Raw genomic sequence first — 23463 nt, forward strand, 5'->3', positions numbered from 1 at the left:
TACCAATGGTTACACATGCAATACAGAGTTGGTTGAGGGCTCATTTTTTAATAAAGGTTATACTTTAAAGGTTTTTTGGGGAAGGTGATTTTTGAAAATAAAATGTGGTAAATATATTTTTACATGGTGGGTTCACATTTCAAAATATTTTTTTTGGGACCTGGAAATGAATGGTATAACGTGCACCTGTTTTTGGGTTTTGGTGTTCACCTTTAATGAACATTTCTCACATCATTTTAGCAGGGTGTTTATCGTTAAACATTACCTAGTTCGGGGGGTGGTCTAACTATAAATCCATTATACTTATTACAGATACACCAGGGACCACATCCACAAATCTTTAAAAGTAAGTTTTGAAGACCCCAAATCTGCTACTTCAATGTGTAGAGCAGATTGCAAGTGTCTTTTAACTTACAGAGACACCAGGACCACAGCCACCGGCCTTCCCACCGCCACAATGTCCTCTTCTGACAGCCCTCCTCCACAGCAACAGCGTGTATCGGTAAGTTAACACAATAATTGGTTTGTTTTTTTTGTTTTTTTTTTAATTTACATTTTTGTTGATCACTACATGCATAAATTATGTTTAAACAGGAAGCTGAATCAGATGAGGAGCTGTCAGAAGGGGGCGAGACGGGTGGAGAGATGCAAGTCGAGGAGGAACCAAGTGTAAGTAGTGGTGAAACAGTTGCTTCACACATCACACTGCACCATACACAAAACAGATTTTCATACATAACTAAACACAGAAAATATGCCTACATTTAAGAGAATTTGTTTCCTTTATTTCAGTCTCCTGCTGCTCCTGCTGCTGAACATTCAGCAAACCGTGAAGGTTCTCCCAGCCACTCCCAGAGTCGGCGGAATCGTCGCCGCGGTCGGCCATCAGTGAGTTTTTTTTGGGGGGGGGATTCTATTGGTACTTTTGTGTTTCAGTGTACTAATTTTTTTGTTTTTCTTCTTTTTTTTGCACAGGCTTCACAGCGTGCTCCCGCCGAAGACTTTGATGACGACATAGATATCGACTGTCTCATTGAGGAGGTTCGCGAGCGGGAGCCGCTGTGGAACATGGCTGACCGCAGGCATGCCGATAGCAGTGTAACCCGTCGGCTCTGGGACGAAGTATGCCAGAACATCTTTCCGAGGTGGGAGGACCTTCTTCCACAGCAGCAGAGCAAACTATGTAAGTATTCACTTTTCAGTGATGTTTTGAGCTGAATGTAATGTGTTGCATTTAACAAATTATTTTTTTCTTTTCATTCTTGTATTCACAGGTGGAAAGGTTAGGAATCGGTGGCGGTCACTGAGGGATCGCTTTAAGAGGGAATTTAACGAGGAGATGCAGGCCCCGAGTGGCTCAGCAAGAAGGAAGAGGAGCAAATATAAACACGGCCCTGCCCTCTCCTTCCTGAGGCGAACCATGCTGAGTAGAGTGTAAGTATTCTACAGCCCACTAATAACCATGTTAACCTGTCTAAGTTTGGTTTCAGTCAGGGCTTTTTCATATCAATATAGTAATTGTTTTTGTTTTTTCTTTCACAGCACCTTCTCCAGCCACCGGGCGCCTGCATCTTCCTCTGCGCCCTCTGGAGCGATCCCTCCTGAGTCCGCCACCGAGGGCCACGTCGGTAGGCCTCACACCTCTGACCCCTCTGTCCCCTCCACTTCATCCGCCCCAAGCACTGGAGCATTATTGCAGCCTTCCTTGCTCGAATCTGATGCTCAACAGATAGCGTTTCCTTTACCCCACCCCTCTGATCCTGCCACCTCTAGACCACCATTAGGTTCGTGGCGGCAGCGACAGAGGGGTCAGGAAAGGAGCTATGCTCCTGAGTTCTTACATCTGAATGCATCCTTCCAAAGCTCTTTCAAAATTTTGGGAGAATGAAAAAAACACAAGGCGCCCCCAATGTGTTACACTGTTGAGGACAAACATACAACCCTTTGCAGGGAATGTACTCACCTAGTTGAGTTGTGAACCTAGGTCACAACTCCCATGTGTGCTTGACCGCACCAGCAGGTCTCCACAAAAATCCACAAGGATGTTGAGAGTAGTAGTCTTAGGTAAACTGAAGACCGCGCACACGGTGTAAATTTTTAGGTGATTTATTATAAATCACCTAAAAATTTACACCGTGTGCGCGGTCTTCAGTTTACCTAAGAAAATTTTGGGAGAGCAAGTGACTGCTGGTTTCAACATGGTGCAATCACGCATCAGTGAAACAAGCCATGAAACCAGCAGTCGCTTGGATAGGCTGCATTCAGATGTAAGTCAGTCTCCGGCAAATCTTTTTTTCCAATCCATGCTCAGGAGCATGGAGAAGCTTTCTTTTGAGCAACAGATGCGGGTAATGAATACCTGCCATAATGCTCTACTTAAGGCCCTTCACGAACCCCAATCTACCCCCACACCTCCCCACACATCCACTACATTTCCACCCCAGGCCCCACCCCACGCCCCATTTCCACACTATGCCCCCCATTACCCAACCCAGTCCCAATACCCACCCCAGTCCCAATACCCACCCCAGCCCCAATACCCAACCCAGTCCCAATACCCAACCCGGCCCCCAAACCAAATTTCTTCCCCAATGTTTTCTTCCTTGCCCAGCTTTTCTTCCCCATTAAGTATTCCCCCTACCCCAACACCACCCCCCTCTGGTCAGCCTCCTGCTTTTACCCCCCCTTCCACTGCACCCCAACCAAGTAGGGTTTCCCCACCTATCGACGTGGTCCAACCTTCCAGCCCCTCCTCCCCTCGTATCTCCACCCCACAGTTTGAAGATTTATAACATTATGTACATTTTCTAAAAATAATTTGAAAAGTAAAAAAAAAAAAATGAAAATAACAAATATTTATGTTTTTTGCAAAGAAAAAAAAAACTATTTAAAAAAAGAGTTACCGTATATACTCGAGTATAAGCCGAGATTTTCAGCCCAAATTTTTGGGCTGAAAGTGCCCCTCTCGGCTTATACTCGAGTCACGGTCGGCGGGTGAGGGGGAGAGGGTGCTGAGGCATACTCACCTAGTCCCGGCGCTCCCCCTGCCTGTCACACTGTCTTCGGGTGCCGCAGCTCTTCCCCTGTTCAGCGGTCACGTGGGCCGCTCATTAGAGAAATGATTATGGACTCCACTCCCATAGGGGTGGAGCCGCAAATTCATTTCTCTAATCAGCGGTGCCGGTGACCGCTGACAGAGGAAGAGCTGCGGCACCCGAAGACAGTGTGACAGGCAGGGGGAGTGTCAGGAGCGCCGGGACTAGGTGAGTATTTTATATTCACCTGTCCACGTTCCACCCGCCGGGCGCCGCTCTGTCTTCGCGTCCTCTTGTTCTGACTGTTCAGGTCAGAGGGCGCGATGACGTACTAGTGTGCGCGCCGCCCTCTGCCTGATCAGTCAGTGCGGAGAGACGCCGGGACGGGACGCTGAGGAGCTGCAAGCAAGAGAGGTGAGTATGTGTTTTTTTTTTTTTATTGCAGCAGCAGCGTTATATATGGCACAGATTTATGTGGCACATCTATGGGGCAACGGTGCAGAGCACTATATATGGCACAGATTTATATGGCACATCTATGGGGCAACGGTGTAGAGCACTATATATGGCACAGATTTATATGGCACATCTATGGGGCAACGGTGCAGAGCACTATATATGGCACAGATTTATATGGCACATCTATGGGGCAACGGTGCAGAGCATTATATATGGCACAGATTTATATGGCACATCTATGGGGCAACGGTGCAGAGCATTATATATGGCACAGATTTATATGGCACATCTATGGGGCAACGGTGCAGAGCACTATATATGGCACAGATTTATATGGCACATCTATGGGGCAACGGTGTAGAGCACTATATACGGCACAGATTTATATGGCACATCTATGGGGCAACGGTGCAGAGCACTATATATGGCACAGATTTATATGGCACATCTATGGGGCAACGGTGCAGAGCACTATATATGGCACAGATTTATATGGCACATCTATGGGGCAACGGTGCAGAGCATTATATATGGCACAGATTTATATGGCACATCTATGGGGCAACAATGAACAGTGCAGAGCACTATATATGGCACTGCTTTATATGGAGCATCTATGGGGCCATAATGAACGGTGCAGAGCATTATATATGGCACAGCTTTATAAGGAGCATCTATGGGGCCATAATGAACGGTGCAGAGCATTCTATATGGCACAGCTATATATGGAGCATCTATGGGGCAATATTCAACGGTATGGAGCATTATACATGGCACAGCTTTATATGGAACCTCCTTTGGGGCAATAATGAACGGTATGGAGCATCTATTTTTATTTTTGAAATTCACCGGTAGCTGCTGTATTTTCCACCCTAGGCTTATACTCGAGTCAATAAGTTTTCCCAGTTTTTTGTGGCAAAATTAGGGGGGTCGGCTTATACTCGGGTCGGCTTATACTCGAGTATATACGGTAACATAAAATTCTGTCTGATTTAAATTCTACTCTTTGTGTGTGTGGATTTATTAAGGTAATATGGTAACTGATAAAAAAGGTAAAATAAAAATAAACACCAGACGTTTGAAAGGTAAAACATATTGGTTTTATTACCAAGAAAACCACGCTTTTGGAACTTTTTTTTTGTGAGAAACACAATTTTTACATAAACAAAACCCATGAAAAACATGTCACACAATGATGTCTTGCCATGGGATCCGCCCGACAGGTGACACAAAATAATCCGCAAACTGGTCCCTCATCCTGGTAACAGAACCTGTGGAGCGAACCGAGCTGCTGCGGTAGTCAAACAAGGTTGTCTCCAATTCTTCGTCATCCAAGGAAACGGGCTCCTTTGAAAGGACAAAGTTATGGAGCACCACACAGGCTTTAACAACCTCGTCTATAGCTGTGGTTTGCAGTTTGATTGCCGTCAGCAGAACTCTCCACTTTGCCGTCAATATACCAAAAGCACACTCTACTACTCTTCTTGCTCTAGTAAGGTAATTAAATACCCGTTTGGTATGGGTTAAGTCCCGGCTACTATATGGTTTCAGTAGGTGCGGCGAAAGTTGAAACGCTTCATCACCTACACAAACATATTCCATGGCTGGTTCACTTCTTCCTGGCAGTGGTCTGGCTGACGGGAAATCGTAGGTCTCTCCATAAAGGCAACGACCCATTGGAGAGTGTTTAAAAACTTGAGAATCGTTGGACCGTCCATACGCTCCTATGTCCACAGCAAGGAACTTGCAGTTGGCGTCTGCTATAGCCATGAGTACAATGGAGAAATATTTCTTGTAATTGTAGTACTCCGAGCCTGTTCCTGCCAGTTTAGCAATCCTTATGTGTTTCACATCAACGGCACCAACACAATTTGGGAAACGGCAAATTTGTTCAAACTGTTCTGCACTTCTCAACCAGATGTCCATTGATGGTTGGGGGATATACTCCGGCTGTAAAGTGTCCCAAATAGCCCGAGATGTCTCCTTCACTATTCCGGAAATAGTGGAAATGCCCAGCCGGAATTGGTAATGGAGCGAAGTCAGAGATTCACCCGTAGCTAGGAAGTTGTAAAAAAATAAATAAATGTTAGAAAAAATTGCAAAAAAATTAAAAAAAAAAAAAAAAAAGCAGTGGAATGTCCACAAACAAAAAAAAAAACATTCTGCAGAAAATGCAACGCAATGTTTCAGCGCAGTATTTTCTGCAGTATGTTATATGACATTCAATATGAGCAATGACATTATAAAAAAGCTGTGGAATGGCCGCAAACAATACAAAAATTACATGCTGCAGAAAATGGTACGCAGTGTGTCAGCGCAGTATTGTCTGCAGCATGTAATATAACATTAAATATGAGCAATGACATAAAAAAAAAGCAGTGGAATGTCCACAAACAAAAAAAAAAAAACATTCTGCAGAAAATGCAACGCAATGTTTCAGTGCAGTATTTTCTGCAGTATGTTATATGACATTCAAAATGAGCAATGACATAACAAAAAAGAGGCTTACCGCAGGGTCACCATCAGCCGCTCCGCCGGTGTGATGGCAAGCCTCATCCTTGTGTCCTGCCTTTGGATGACATCCTCCAGTTTTTCAAGCAAATAGTCAAAATGTTCCATCCTCATCCGCACATAATTGTAGAATTTGTGTGGATTGTGCCGCAACTCAAGGTAGAGAGTGGACTGGACACCCCGGGTCATCCGCAGTTCATTAATCGGATGTATCCAGAGTCGCCTCCGTCTCCGTTCCTGCAGAAGCATCCTCCGTATTTCCGCTGCCGCCTCCTTCTCCCGCACTATGATATCCAGGCGATTCGTCTCAAATATCACGTCAGTCACCACACTCGCAATCCTACCAAGTACACCTTCCATCTCTGCCACAAAACTAACACCCTCAAAGATGGGCTGTAAAAACAGTCACTATATAGTTTTCCATATTTTCCAGTAGCCAATCAAATTTGGGAGCCTCCCATTCTAAAAACGGATCCGTCGCAAAACGGATGCAACGGATGGTAAAAACGGATGCAACGTATGCAACGCATCCAGTATTTCGACGGAACCGTTTAGCGGATTTGCGACAGATCCGTCGAAATGCTGTATGCGTCGCATACGTTTTTCACTTTTCAAAGGAAACTGACGATAATCTTGTAGTCCTTATTTGAGATCCCATAATATTGTGGCTGTCATGAAGAGAAAACTTCCCACCCATTTTTAGTGCAGACATTGAACCAGCAAAAGGAAAATTAGCCAGCAGAATTATGAATACAGCTCCGGATTGTAATACAGGCCATAAGATCAGAGGAACCATCATGTAATATTCATTAATCATTCAGCGTATGTCTAGGAGTTGGGGCAGGACAGGGACATGAGTGGGGCGTGATGCAATAGCTCTATAATTTGCAAGACATAATGCCACAGCCCTCTAATTCATGATGAATAGTTACTTACAGCCGAAATCTTACTCCCATCCCTGATTTGGGTAAAGTTTGTGGCAAGGTGAACAGAGGTACACACACTACTTGTCAGATGCTCCTGATTTATCAGAAGCCGTGCACCTATTAATGGATCAGGAACCTCTGACTACATCATGGTTTCGGTGAACTGAGGCCTAGATTTTTTGCAAAATTATACATACATTATTTTGTATAAATCATATAGAAAATAAGATGTAGATAACCACATCATCTTTGGGGTAAAAAATAAACTTTATTGATAAATCATAAAAATGGTACATACAAAACTAGCCAAAATTGGTACACATACCAGAAAAGGTTAAATAACTACATAATAAACATATTTGGTCTGAAAAAAAAATAGCTAAATTAAAATAATCATATGGGAATTTATAGGACCAATAAATAGTAAAGTGTAATAGTATTCAATAAACTCAGTGGTCCATATTTCATATATATACCCATTTTAGGCATCATACTAAAAACAAACAAAACCAAAATGGAATAGAATAATAAACAACATGATTAATTTACCAAATAATAATAATAATCTTTATTTTTATATAGCGCTAACATATTACGCAGCGCTTTACAGTTTGCACACATTATCATCGCTGTCCCCGATGGGGCTCACAATCTAAATTCCCTATCAGTATGTCTGGAGTGTGGTATCAAGTGTGTGGAGTGTGGTATCAAGTGCCCCTACACGCGTTTCGCCACCAAAGCCTTCTTTCGGGGGAGTCATATATTATTTTATACAGATTTATATATATTTTATACAGAGCATTTTCTGTTCTTCAGTTTTCTGCAGTCACTATTGCCTCATGCTTTTAAAAAGGAGAAGACACTAGTGGTAAAACTCCACAGAGATTTATCACTGTAAGGTATGCACAGCGTACCCATCTTTCTCCCTGCCTTTACAAGTCACAAGGCTATGGTTAATGTTTGCGTAGAAAAATCTTCCAGATCACACAGATAAATAAATAAAAAATTGTAAATATATATATATATATATATACATATATACATATATATATATATATATATATATATATATATATATATATATATATAGAAAGTAAAATTGGAACAGCACAATGCTCACCGATGGGTGCCTGGCCTCCTGGGTAGAGTGGTCCACTCCTCCACCCAATATGTATTCAAAAAGAGCAAAAGAAGGCAGCACTCCAAGTTCTTTCAGGGTGATAAAAAGTAGGATTTATTCAGCCCACATCTCTGTGCACAGAGATGTGGGCTGAATAAATCCTACTTTTTATCACCCTGAAAGAACTTGGAGTGCTGCCTTCTTTTGCTCTTTTTGTATATATATATATATATATATATATATATATATATATATATATATATATATATCTATAGTCTAAGTGTTATGCAAACGCCATTATTTCACCAAAGAAAATATTGCTAATGGAGAATGACGTAAGCAGCGCTCAATTAAACCAGCCTAAATTGCGAGGAGATAAGACTGCGCAACTCAGTACCAAACACTGTAGTTAAAAAGTACAAGAGACAAGAGGTATTTAAAGACAAAGTCTCTGTAATTAGTTCACATGTTCTCATTTGTACATGCTCCTACCTGCCCTTCGTTACTGCATTTAACGAGGGTGATTTTCTTTTCTTTTTATTTCTGCACTGTGCATGAATCTGGACTTGTTAGAGGACCATAAGGGCCCCAAACCTTTTATTTGCTCCGAAGCCACATTCATATCCAACACGTGATGATCATTTTGAAAGGTTTTTACTAGGGTTGAGCGAAATGGATCGGACAAATTCAAAAATCGCCGACTTTCGGCAAAGTCGGGTTTCATGAAACCAGTCCCGATCCTAGTGTGGGATCAGCCATGCGGTCGCCGATCTGTGCGCAAAAGTCGCGCTTCGTATGACGCTTTCAGCGCCATTTTTCAGCCAATGAAGGAGGACGCAGAGTGTGGGCAGCGTGATGACATAGGTCCTGGTCCCCACCATCTTAGAGAAGGGCATGACAGTGATTGGCTTGCTTTCTGCGGTGTCACAGGGGCTATAAAGGGGCGTGCACGCCGACCGCCATCTTACTTCTGCCGATCTTAGCATAGGGAGAGGACCTGTTTAAGCGCTGCTTCAGCGCGAAACGATCGTCGTCACTCCTGCTCACCTCCTCTCTCCTGCACTCCCCCGATCCGTGAAGACGCGGCTATGAATATGCTTCAATAAAAGATTGGACCACACTTCCTGGTGAGTGCTGCCGCATTTTTTTCTTGGTTTCATTTTTTAGCATAGGGAGAGGTTGCTGCAGCTTCATCAGAAGAAGGGATATAGTTAGGGAGGAAATATTCACCCCCAAACCGCTTGTGCTGTAGTGATTTCCACTGTCCAACACCACCTTTTTTGCAGGGACAGTGGAGGCTAGATTTTTGTGCATCAGCTCTGTAGCTTATTAGGCTGCCTTATAAGGCTCCCTGATAGCTGCATTGCTGTTTGCACGCTGCTGTGCAAACCAACTGGTTTTTTAAAAGCAAAAATCCTGTTGCTCCTTTCTGCACAGTTCTATTGTTTATTTGTGTGCAGCAGTCCTTTTTATTGCTGGCTGCCATACTTGTCCTGAGATCATTGTAGGGAGATTGAAATTGTACTACAGTCCTTGTATTTTTTCATATATCTTCCAGCCACTTTCTGCCACTAAGGCCTGTCCCACACGTCCAGATAATTCCGGTACCGGAAAAAATCGGTACCGGAGTTATCCATGTCCGTGTGTCCGTGAGCTCACGTAGGCCACCCGTGTGGCACACGTGCGGCAGCCGTGTGCCGCCTGGGTACCACACGGACCATGCAGGAGATACAGCGCTACAGTAAGCGCTGTCCCCCCAGCATGGTGCTGAAGCTGCCATTCATCCGTTCTCTCCAGCGCTCGCTGGGGAGAAGGGATGAAAAATCTTATTTTTTTCTTGTTTTTATGTGTTTAAAATAAACTTTAGGGCATCCTCCCCCCTCCCACCCCCTGTGCGCCCGGCCGCCGGCATTAAAATACTCACCCGCCTCCCTCGACGCTTGCTCTCTGCCCCGCAGCTTCTCCTGTATGAGCGTTCACGTGGTGCCACCCATTACAGTTGATGAATATGCGGCTCCACCTCCCATAGGGGTGGAGCGGAATATTCATCACTGTAATGGGCGGCACCACGTGACCGCTCATACAGGAGAAGCTGCGGGGCGGAGAGCAAGCGTCGAGGGAGGCGGGTGAGTATTTTAATGCCGGAGGCCGGGCGCACAGGGGGTGGGAGGGGGGAGAATGTCCTAAAATTTATTTTAAACACATAAAAACAAAAAAAAAGATTTTTCATCCCTTCTCCCCAGCGAGCGCTGGAGAGAATGGATGAATGGCGGCTTCAGCACCATGCTGGGGGGACAGCGCTTACTGTAAGCGCTGTCTCCAGCACAGCACACGGACTGCACACGGAAAACATCCGTGTGCGTTACGTGTTTTACACGGACCCATTGACTTTAATGGGTCCGTGTAATACGTGCGCTCCCACGAACACTGACATGTCTCCGTGTTTGGCACACGGAGACACGGTCCGCAAAAAATCAATGACATCTGCACAGATGCATTGATTTCAATGTGTCTACGTGTGTCAGTGGCTCCGGTACATGAGGAAACTGTCACCTCACGTACCGGAGCCACTGACATGTGAAACCGGCCTAACATTGTGTTGTTTTATACACTGGGCCTGAGTTTTGGTTCAGTCTCCAAAAAAAAAGTGAGATTCAAATTCTCACAAAGTGGATATACTTCAGTCCTGTTAGTTTGTCGTATATCAGCCAGCCACTTTCTGCCACTTAGATTGCGTTGTTATATACACTGGGCCTGAGTTTTGGTTCAGTCCCCCCCCCCCCAAAAAAGAGGGAGATTTAAATTCTCAACAAGTTTATATACACCTTCTACTTTGTTTTACAGTACCATATAACGGTTGTTATTTTGGTTAGATTTTCCAAAAAATGAGGAAGTCTGGTGGAAGAGCCCGTAGGCGGTGGTTGCCAGCTGGTACTGATGGTGGTGGTGATGGTGCATCTGGTGGTAGTGGCAAAAGCACAATAGCATCTAAGGCTGGAGGTGTTGAGCCAGTGTCATCGTCTGGCTACACAAGGCCTTGAAGGCTCCCTTATCTGGGAGTAGGAAAACAGCTTTTAAAGCCGGAACAGCAGGAAAAAGTTTTGGCTTTCCTTGCTGACTCAGCCTCTAGCTCTTTCGCCTCCTCTTCAGAAAGTTCCAAATATAAAAGCAGCGAGTCATCAGTGGATGCTCCCGGTCAGGAACAAGATGTTTCCTTGTGTCCTTCACCCAAACCAAAAGTGAAGGATGCGTCAGGCGACACTACAGGTTACTCCATGGAGCTCTTTACACATACCGTGCCTGGGTTAGAAAGGGAAATTGTTAACTGCCCATTACAAGATGAATCGGACATGGAGTGCACTGATGCACAGCCATAGCTAGATTATTATGCTGTTCCATTGACCCAGACCACTACATTCCCCTTGCACTCTACACAGCCAGAATCTGACCCTGCTGAAAGTCAGGTTCCCCTTCCCGCATACTATACCACCTTACATGGGGACATAAAGAGGAAGGTGCAGATGAAAGTGCAGGTTCCTTCATCAGGTGGGGGGGCATACTTGTTGGCGACGTCACTGGCACAGGGCCCCTCATAGTACGCAAAAGTGTCTTTGCCAGTGGGATGCGTCACCCACCGTTAAACACACCGCCGTACTATGAAGGGCCCTGTGCCAGTGCCAACGAGTGGGCCCCCCTGCTTGCTCAGGATCACAGCACTTGCAAAGTTGAAATACTTACCTCTCCCTGCTCCACCGCCGTGACGTATTCCGCGTTTCCTGGGCCCACGAAAATCTTGAGCCAGCCCTACCCCCCACAACTTTAGCCAAATGACCCCCAGTTTTCAATGCCTAACTATTATTATAAAGTAAATTAAGATTGACAAGCTTAAGTAATAAGAATTGATGTTTTTGGCATTAAAATGGGCACTGTAGGTGTTTTCCTGTCCTCCACTCACTACCGACTTTGATTCCCCATTGACTTGCATTGGGTTTCGTGTTTCAGTCTGCCCCCGACTTTTCGCAATAATCGGCCGATTTCACTCGACCCAACTTTTGACAAAGTCGGGTTTCGCGAAGCCCGACTCGATCCGAAAAAAGTAAAAGTCGCTCAACTCTAGTTTTTACCACTAAATCCACTGGAAAGTTGATAATTAGTATTTTGGGTGGTGGAGCAGAGGTCCAAGGGCTCAGGTATCTTTTAGACAATTGTCACAATTTTTATCAATGGATGGTGGCTCGATTGTGGGGGTCAGGCTTATCTCCAGTGGTAGCTTGGTTAGGGTATGTTCCCTAACCAAGTGAGTCTCCGCTAGATAAATATCACCAGTACAATGTATTGGGCACGGTGATTCCGCATGGTACAGTGAACACATGTGGAATCACCTGCGTTCAAAAGCCGACAGAGCTTTGCACGCAGCGGACAGATGCTGTGTTCAATGCGCTGCCGATTCCTGATCATGGGCACATACCCGCATGGTCGCCCACGACAATGGGGGGTAGTGAGGCAGCTGGGACGGTGGGAAGTAGTGGGGGGGTCTCTACAGGTGTGTCAGTCCAGACTGAGAAGGACAAAGCGAATGCAATTAAACGTGATGATAGGGTACGACAACCCCCCAGGAATAAGCTATTGCAAAATGCGCGTCGGGGCTCAAGCTGCTCACACCGGTCATGTATCAATCTGTACCTCCAGCCTTTTCCTTGTTCGTACTTTGAGCATAGAACATGCCTTATTGTTTACTGGTGTACTAAGCACTTAGCACTTTAGTTTACACAGATCATATGTCATGTTCTGAGTTTGTGAACATGTTTCATTGTTTACCGGTGTATTAAGCACTCAGTACTTTTGCATATCCACTGTCATTGTTTAAAACCTGATCTGTTTAAATATAGTAAACCTCCCCATGGTAGGAGCCGTGTAGGCTGACTTATGGCACTTAGCAAATACATTGATACATGGTACGCCTTATAACTGAATCTGCCTATTTACGTATATACTCTAATAAGCACTTGACTCTTTAATGTATGCATTATAATATAAACATCTGGATATGAAAACTAAATGTATTTGTATATAATTATATGGCAGTATATTGTACAATTAAAACACTATATGCACTTTGCTGATATGAATTTGTATTGAATAAGGAATGTATATATGTGGTGGATTTATTCATTATGTATTGGGCTAATCTAAGGTATTTATTTATGGATATATATATATATATTTATTGACAATTGTCAATCTATTTGATGAAGATAGGTGCCCACAGGTAGACAGGTGCCCACATTTTGGCCTTATTCATTTTGATACATGCAGTGTCTGCAGCCCTTTTTTGTGTCTGTGTTCCCCTTTATATGTATTTTAAATGTTATGTTACTGGTGTTGAAATAAAATTTATATTGTTCTTTTCACTTGTTGTGGCATTGACTTCCATGTGAATTTATGGGATGCTCTAATGATAAAAACAGAGCAAACTCTGATGACACTCTGATCAAAAACACTGATGAGACTAGGGTCATTTTTTAAAAACAAAAAAAGCAAGGAGGCCTTATGTGTTTTGCGAAAAAAACACTGACGTCTGAATGAGACCTTGCATCACCCAACATCTGCAGTCTGTAATCAAATCTTTAGTCCAATTAAAGATCAAGATAATTTAAATTATATTACCGATTTGGGTTCACTTTATGGATCTGTTTCATCATATTAATTTAATCATCACATCGCGGCCCAGACAACAAAAGGCTACACTCTAAAAACAAGGGTGTTGGCAGACATCACTGCGAATCTCATCACACCCTAGATGACGGGGGCATTAACCACCTCATGATCAAAACATTTTTCACTCATTGGTTAACAAGCTGAATTTATTTTTTCAGACTATATAAACCCTGCTCTGTATACCCTATTTTGACAAAGATTTGTTTTAACCTGCGGTCTGAGATACCAAAGTACATAACACAAATGATGTCGCCTTTATGCCAGAATCACATGTACAGTTTTAAATGCAGTGTTTGGTAGTTTTTTGTTTTTTTTTCATCCAAAGCAGAATTATAACCAAGGCTAAAGCCAAAATTGCTAAATGCTCAATTTGCTTCCAATATTCGGATCACATTTGGCCATGCAAGTCAATGAGTGCTTGGAAAACATTTGGACTGCACTCGGATGACATCTGAGCGTGGTCTGATTTCCACGGACTGACAGAATGGAGATGATGGAGAGATTTTTTTCTCCATTCTCTCCTCATCAGACAAAATCATGTCACACTATGATCACTCTGTGATAGAACTGCTATCAGAGTTTGACCAGTCTGATTAGCATAAGCGGCCACATGTTCGATTTGTCCGGGGTAAACAATCGCCGCATGAAAGAGTTGCCTCCAATAATGGATGGCACTCAGCAATTCATGTTTCTGAGTGCGTGGAAGACATCGAACCGCACTTGGATGGTATCTGAGTGTGGCCCCATTGTCACGGAATGATTGAATGGAGAATTTTTTATGTTTTTACATCTCCACATCTGAATAAAATGGATCCCACTGTGATCAGAGTGTGTGGCATCCACATCATAGATAAGAATGGGCGAGTGCCATCCAATTATCGAAGGCAAATCGGGCATGCTGCGGAGAGAAAAATTGGACATGTGCACTGCCTCATTGAATAACATTGGTCCGAGTGTGATCTGATGTTATGATGGATCACACTCGGTTCAAAATTACGGCTATCTGTATGAGCTCTGATTAGCATAATTACGTACAGTCATCTGCATGAGCCCTTCGTGTGAGAGGTTGCAGTACCTGCTATGGCCACCATACAATGCACACAGCTGAGCAACTTCTGTTGTACGACGGCCCCTTTAAAGAGCTGACCGTCGTCGTGTCGAAAGCCAGATCCCCACTGATATGATATTGATCAAAGTCCCCGAAAACTCCAAAAGCCTGGAGATTTTCTAATTTATTTAATACCTCGTTGGGACATTCTTATGATAACTCTTCTTTATTGCTGAACAATAAGTAGATTTCTAGGTTAAATATGCTGAATGTCCCGTACTTAATGTTCCTACAAGGATTCTGGCCATACCTGAAATCTCACTTGGTAGGTGTCCTGCTGCTGATGTGAAAATTACATTCTAATGAAACATGGCAGAAAAAAATCAGATTGGCTACCGAAACTGCCGAAATCAATTAAATCTCCAGAGACGGAGAAAAATAGGACGATTTAATGAGAAACCTCAATGAACTTCCAGCCTCTCTCTATAACACTGTATCACAAATTTACTGCAGCCTGACCCTTATTTCGGAAGGGAAATCGAGCACATCTGATATCTTTCTCAAATTTTATTTCCCTGCTGTTTAGTTCTAACTCAACCTCATGGTTTCCTGCCAATTTCTATGGGATGTACAATGTGCAGCAAAGTGGTCTTATTACTTTTTTGTAATGTAATGTACTTTGGAAGGCCTCTTTGAGAAGAAAAACCCTATTCAGGAAAACCAATTTTGATTGTAATTTTGGGTGGTCGTCTTTAAAGGGGCATCACTGAAACTATTTATGCATTTGTCTTTTCCAAACTGTGCAAAATAGACATCCTTTAAAAAGGGCACATACCTTACTAAATATCTTCTAACGTCTCTTATACTGGGTACCATTTCTTAATTACTGTAAGTCATAAAGATGCATCTCTCCGAGTCAGGAGGGACTCCAGTTGGCACATCTGAGCATGGGACTGCATTTAGCATGTGTTCATTCATGGTATGTTCACACCGGCATCAATGTTGATGGCCCCAATTCATCAAAGCTTTTAAGCCAGAATTTTTGTGTAAAACGTTTCGAAAAGTCCCCAAATTTTTGAGCAACGGAAGGTTGTGCAAAAATATTACAATCTTTTAAAATGTTTTACGCCAGTTTCGGTCTTCACTGCCAAAATGGATAGAGCTGGGGCAAGATGGGGCACGATGATGCCCAATTGTCTAATTCATGGCATGTTTGCTGGGCGATTCGGAAGTAACAACTCAATGTAAATCTAAGAGCCAGAATGAGGCCCTCATAGACTTACATTGAAAGCTTGTGATCCTTACGGACAGTCAGAAGTTGGGGTCACAAGATAGGGACCGGAGTGACGTCGGGAAGAGCTGAAGAAAGAGGCTGGTGAGTATCATACTAGGGGTAGGACCTTTGATGGTGCTTTAATTAAAATGACATGTTAAACTCTAATCGCATGGGTATGTGGGGAGGTTTCTGGCATCATAACGGAGGACGAAGCTGTTCGGGGTCATTGGAGCTTCAATATGCACAAATATACAGTTGACTTCAGTTTTCTGTTGCCAACGTGTTATGCCAATTCTACCCTTGTAGAGATGTGACTATGTGTAAAAAACATGTGAACTTAGGTGGGCACAACTCACCATGAAAATTAGAACATCTGATATTATGTGATTATTATTGGCCAGAACTTGTAATCTTCTAGATCTGACTGCCCAACTGAGCATAGGTTGTTAGCAGAAAGTAAGCACAAAGTAAGAATAATGGGTAGAAAACCAAGGACCAGCCCATACCCCGCATGTTCTATGCAGGCAGGTTGGTGATAAGTATTTGGAGCCTTGCTATTCCTAATGACCTCTTCAGAACATTACGAGACATTACTCAATGAGATCGCAATGTAGAAAAAGAGTAGACAGCTGAAGTCAAAGTGATTACTGGCGAACCATGCACCCTGCTGTCATAACTGATCATCGTATCCCGCCCAGCGAAGGCTACGATACAATAAACCAGTCATTGTGAGCAATAAAATGCTCATCGGTTTGGAGCGTAACCCGATCATTACCAAACGCAATATTACGCTAGATATTACAAGCTAAATGGAATGGGGTATTGTGTGGGAATAAAGAATCTGTGGTGCATGATGTAGTGAGTAGAAATACATATTTTATTACAGGAGCACAAAATCGTAAGTGAACCTTTTGGAATTTCCTGGACTTCTCCATTGATTATTGCGTGGTCTGATTGTTATCTACGCCATGATTATAGTCACAATCTAACAAACTAATAACAAACAGTTGTAACATTTATGTCTTTCACTGAGCATGTTGGGTAAACATCCACAGTACAGACTGAAAAAGTAAGTGAACCCGTGTAGTATTAACTTCTCCCAAAACTAGTAAGCAAAAGGTATTTTAATTAAAGAGACAAGATTCACAGGATTCAGAGATACTTAGCTCATTAAATAGAGGCGCACAAAGCCTGGTTACTGACAAATCTGTCCTTAGGGTATGTGCACACGCTAAGTATTTGCTGCAGACATTTCTGCTCCTAAAATATGTCTTTTTGCAGTAAAAATGCTGCGTAAAATCCACACTTTTTAGGCCCGTTTTTTACTTGCGGTTATGATGCGTTTGGATTGCTGAAAGAATTGACATCCTGGAGGTCTGAAACGGCTTAAAATCTGCAAGGAAAAAATAAGCAACATGTGCCTGAGACGTCCGGAATCTCATTCACTTGGCTGGTTCTAGGAAATCCTTCAGTTTTGGTGGCAAAGCGCCGAAAAAACATGACAAAAATGCAGTAATTACCGCGTGCACATACCGTTGAAAAAGTTGTATACTTTTCTATCTCCAGGAGGGCACCGCTCCTCTACCTCCCAGCTTCTTGCTTGCTGGGGGCAGTGCATTTCTGAAGATTGATGGTTTGGACCAGCGGCATGTTCATGATGCCGGTCCGAGCTTTGCGTTCTACCATGCTGCTAACAGTGGCAGCTTTGCTTCTGCAGAATAGAAGGAACACTGAACTTGTCTGTATCCAGCGATCGGGCCAGCTCCGGAGCAGTGTTTACAGACTCTAAAGCATAGAGAGTTGCAAGCGTGAGCTCCTAGCCTAGAAAATTGGCTACCTCTGAGCGCTGGCAGGTATTCTAGGCAATAACAAAAACTGAAAAAGGGAAATGTATAAATGTAAGGGTGCTTTCACATTGCGTTTTGTTACACATGCTCGTTGGTCCCGTCGGGGCTCGCATCCGAACAGCCCTGCAAAATGGGATTCGGGAGTATGACTTCACCACACACCTCCATCAAGACCGGTGAGAAAGTTGCCAGTCTTTATTCGGGACTATGGGCGATAGACTATAATGGTGCAGACAGAGTGAGCGTGCACTCCAACATGCATAATTTTGGGGCATATACACCTACACCTGAGTAACCGCCTCCAATACCTGAAAATAATGCACGTCAGAGAGCACATTCACTCTGCCGGCACCATTATAGTCTATGGTCCCGTTGGCGCATACACCCGAAGTCTGGCGATTTTCTCACCAGTCTTGATGGAGGGGTGTGGTGAAGTCAGACGCTCCTGATTCCTGTGGCACAACAGAATATTTCTGGTGTAGGGAATGCTGCAGCTCATCATAAATTAGACAAACTGTGGCTTCTCCCCCCCAGGACACCCACTCCCGTTCTGCCCATTTTGGTGGTGCTGGGAAAACTATATTAAAATGCAAAAAGTTGCTGAATTTTTGCACAACTCCAAGTTGCAGCAAAATTTGGAAACTTTTCAAAGCAATTGACGCCCGAATTTTGGCGAAATTGCATAGATGAATTGGCGCCAAATTATTTTAGGAAAAAAATACTATTGTAGATTTTAATGCAGTTATTGAGCCACAGACAGAAGTGGGTTCAATAGGGACTGGAATCAAAAGGGAAGGACTTTGTCCTGCGGGATCCCTTACTGGCTTTCCAAATAAAAACTATGTAAAAAAACGGAAGTGGCTTTAAAAAAATATAAATACATAAATTGTGAGTCAGAAAAACTAGGGCCAAAAAAAGTGTTCACCTTTGCACATCCTTTTACAATTTGGATATATCCAGCAAACTGACCAACTGTCCTGGAACCAGCAGGACTGTCTTAAATTGGCGCATATCTGTCAGGAAGTTGGGGGCTAGATGCCGATTTACCAGTTGCATCTTTTTCCTCAGGCCACAGACACTGATGAATAGGACGGTGGAGCAGGGAGCTGACAGGTCCTTCTTTAACCGTTCAGTCTTTAAAAAGACTGGAGATCCTGTCGTGACTTTCAGGTCACAGGATTTTTTCATGTCGCGTGACTGGCAGCAGAGCAAGACACAAGCAAGGTCTGGATTAGTTATACTGGTGTGTGTGTTGATGTACCAAAATTGTGTGTGTTAATGTACCAGAATTGTGGGTCGATGTACCAGAACTGTGTGTGCTGCTGTACAAAAATTGTGTGTGTTGATGTACCAGAATTGTGGGTCGATGTACCAGAACTGTGTGTGCTGCTGTACAAAAATTGTGTGTGTTGATGTACCAGAACGGTGTGTACATGTACCAGAATTGTGTGTTGATGTACCAGAATTGCATGTGTTAATGTACCTGAATGGTGTGTGTGCGTGTACCACAATTGTGTGTGTTCATGTACCACAATTGTGTGTGTTCATGTACCACAATTGTGTGAGTTCGTGTACCACAATTGTGTGAGTTCGTGTACCACAATTGTGTGTGTTCATATACCACAATTGTGTGAGTTCGGGTACCACAATTTTGTGTGTTCGTGTACCACAATTGTGTGTTCGTGTACCACAATTGTGTGAGTTCATGTGCCACAATTGTGTGAGTTCATGTACCACAATTGTGTGTGTTCGTATACCACAATTGTGTGTGTTCGTGTACCACAATTGTGTGTGTTCGTGTACCACAATTGTGTGTGTTCGTGTACCACAATTGTGTGTGTTCGTGTACCACAATTTTGTGTGTTCGTGTACCACAATTGTGCGTGTTCGTGTACCACAATTGTGCGTGTTCGTGTACCACAATTGTGCGTGTTCGTGTACCACAATTGTGCGTGTTCGTGTACCACAATTTTGTGTGTTAGTGTACCACAATTGTGTGTGTTTGTGTACCACAATTTTGTGTGTTCGTGTACCACAATTGTGTGTGTTCGTGTACCACAATTGTGTGAGTTCATGTACCACAATTGTGTGTGTTCGTGTACCACAATTGTGTGTGTTCGTGTACCACAATTGTGTTTCTGACCTGTGTACAGTATATGTTGATGTTGCAGAAATATGTGTATTGATGCAGCACTGATGCATGTTTGTTCCTTTGGTCCTGTGTGTGAGGGGGCCATCATACTACGTGAGGGGCTCTATGGGTGGAGTCTCTGGGGAGCATCAGACACTGTGAAGGAATGTACCGTATGGACATTACACTGTATGTGGTGGGCACTGTGGGGGTCATATACTATGTGTAGGAAATTGCAATATATGGGGGGTACCAGACTGTGAGTATAAATGTACTATGGGGGCATAATACTGCTTATAGTGTGTAGCAGCATTATATGTACTGTATGTGAGGGGCAATGTGGAGCCATGAAAGGGGGCAACATGCTATGGAGGAACACGAATGAGTATATAAAGGACTGGGCAAATTTAGGGCTACTAACTATACTTAAAATAAAAATGACCCAATAGTTTGTGTCCATTTTGCTTATCCTGTAAAGCTGGGAGGTATGGATATATAAGGCAGTAAAGATTGTACCGTAGTTTCCTGAATGCAAATTACCTAACCAACGTAGTACAGACACTGAACAAACAGGAAAATCTGGGAGACGTGAATCCAAAACTGCTGCAGGTTATGATAGTGCACAGTTACACAACTGAAAAAAAAAGCTGCTTAAAGTGAACCATTACTTTTAAACAAGCGGCGGACAGGGATTTCCTGACACCACAAAAACATGGATTCAAATGATAATACTCTGGCAGCCACCTAAGGCTACGTTCACATTTGCGGTGTGCGCCGCAGCGGCGTCGCCGCAACGCACAACGCAAACAAAAACGCAGCAAACCGCATGCACAACGCTGCGTTTATCGCCGCATGCGTTCAACGCATGCGTCGCAAAACGCTGCGTTTTTTGTAAACGCAGTTGCGTTTTCAATAAAAAACGCAGCGTTTTGCGCCGCATGCGTTTTTTTGTGCAGTGAGTCATTCTTCATCCCACCCACCAAAAAAAGTGTCTACACAATAGATAAGGACCACCAATGGCTAGAAGAGGGTTGGTGTTTATGTAATTGTGTATATATACCATGGCAGACATGAATTCCTCCCATTTTGCTGGTATTCATGATGGAGCGTCCCATGGACAGTATCGTCATGGATATGGAGATGGATTTAGCCTTGGCTCATGCCTATGCTGTTGCCTGTGCTCATCAAAGAGAAAGAGAAAAACGGAGATGGAGTCGTCGCAGATTTTGGATCCACCCTATTTTGGAAGTTCGGGAGAGCCGTGGAGCATACCATAGTTTGTTTGGCGAACTGAATGAGAACCTGGAGAAATACTTCGAGTACACCAGGATGTCTCAGGAGAGCTTCCGGTATCTTCTTCGTCGGGTGGAAGGATCCATTACCAGGCAGGATACTCAGCTTCGGAGAGCTATTTCCGCAGAGGAGCGGCTTCTGGTGACTCTACGGTACGTAGCTGTTCGAATGACTGAGATATGTTCTTCCCTTTGTTTTTTTTTCTTAATTTTTTTTGGGGGTGGTATGGTCAATGTACTTTTATAAATTGCAATGTACTTTAATGTAATTTCTTTATCTTCTTGGCAGTTTCCTGGCTACCGGAGAGACCTTGCGATCCCTTCAATTTCAGTTCCGGATTGGAGTCTCCACTCTCTCCGGGATTATTGCTGAGACCTGCCGCGCTCTGTGGGATAATCTCCGTGCAGAATTTTTACCCGTCCCTACAAGCGATATCTGGTTGGCCAACGCCGAGAAATTTGAGGAAGTGTGTTCGTTTCCAAACTGCATTGGCGCGGTGGACGGAAAGCATATTCGGATTACCAAGCCAGGGAAAAGTGGATCCATGTTCTTCAACTACAAAAAATACTTTTCTACTGTGCTTATGGCAATTGCCGGTGCGGACTGCCGTTTTCTTGCAGTCGACATTGGTGCGTTTGGCCGTTCAAATGACTCGCGCACATTCAAAGACTCGGATATGGGCCAAAAATTATATACTAACAATTTTAATTTCCCCCAGCCACGACCTCTTCCCCACACCGAAGGCCCTGCGATGCCATTTGTTGTGGTTGGGGATGAGGCATTCCAAATGTCTGCCAACCTATTGAAACCCTACTCAAGTCGTGGCCTGGACCATACGAAAAGGGTGTTCAATTACAGACTATCCAGGGCCAGAAGGACTGTGGAGTGCGCCTTTGGCATCCTTGTCTCAAAATGGCGGATATTAGGATCCGCCATTAATATGAAAACTGAGACAGTGGATGAGGTGGTGAAGGCGTGTGTGGTTCTCCACAATTTTATTCTGGCCAAAGAGAGACTGAACGTTGATCTCGATGAAACCATAGCCAACCCATTGCCCAATTTCCATGATCACCCTCTGAGGACAAGTGTTGAAATTGCTCAGATGAGGGATCGTTTTGCGGCCTATTTTGTGTCAGATGTTGGCCGTCTGTCATGGCAAGATAATATGGTGTAGTAAACTGTTGGACTGTATTCTGGTGTGACTATGCTAAAAATAGTTCACCAATGTAATGTGCCTTATCTAAAAAACTTGGAACCCTTTGTTTTTAAAATGTTGTGTTTTAATAAAAAAATTTTCTTAAGTTTTCTACCCTGCTTCAAAGACAAAATTTCTACCATACCATATAACATATTTATTTGTTTGTCAGATCGCCGTGTATCGTTGTGTTTGACAGCAAAAACAACGATACCAGCGATGTTTTACACTGGTAACCAGGGTAAATATCGGCTTAAGCGCAGGGCGGCGCTTAGTAACCTGATATTTACCCTGGTTACCAGTGTGAAAGTTTACAAAAAAAACAGTACATATACTCATCTTCGCGTCCCCCGGCGTATGCTTCCTGCACTGACTGAGCGCCGGCCGGAAAGTGAATGCACAGCACAGCGGTGATGTGACCGCTCTGCTGTTAGGGCCGTCACTCAGTCAGGGCAGGGAAGCGGACGCCGGGGGACGCAATTTTGAGTGTATGTACTGTTGTTTTATTTACATTTAACACTGGTAACCAGGGTAATCATCGGAAGCGCGGCGGCCTGCGCTTAACAAACTGATGTTTACCCTGGTTACCCGGGGACCTCGGCATCGTTGGTCGCTGGAGAGCTGTCACACAGACAGCTCTCCAGCGACCAAATAGCGATGCTGCAGTGATCTGCATCATTATATGTTTCGCTGCAGCATTGTTAAGTGTGAAGGTACCTTTACGGTATGTGTCCACGTTCAGGATTGCATGATTATTTTGTCACGATTTTTCTTCAGTATTTGTAATACAAAACCAGGAGTGGAACAATTAGAGGCAAAGTAGAATAGAAACATATGCACCACTGCTGTATTTATCACCCACTCCTGGTTTTGGGTTACAAAACACTGATGAAAAATCGTGACC

At 43.6% G+C, this 23463-nt stretch overlaps 1 protein-coding gene across 2 annotated transcripts in view; it reads right to left on the reverse strand.

The window, feature by feature from the left end:
- PDE4D (phosphodiesterase 4D) overlaps window positions 1–23463 on the reverse strand; it is a 1072650-nt gene that overhangs the window by 818643 nt on the left and 230544 nt on the right. The gene's annotated exons all lie outside the window — the stretch shown is intronic.

The sequence above is a fragment of the Ranitomeya variabilis genome, chromosome 1 (genome assembly GCF_051348905.1).
Source record: "Ranitomeya variabilis isolate aRanVar5 chromosome 1, aRanVar5.hap1, whole genome shotgun sequence".
Taxonomy (NCBI): Eukaryota; Metazoa; Chordata; class Amphibia; order Anura; family Dendrobatidae; genus Ranitomeya; species Ranitomeya variabilis.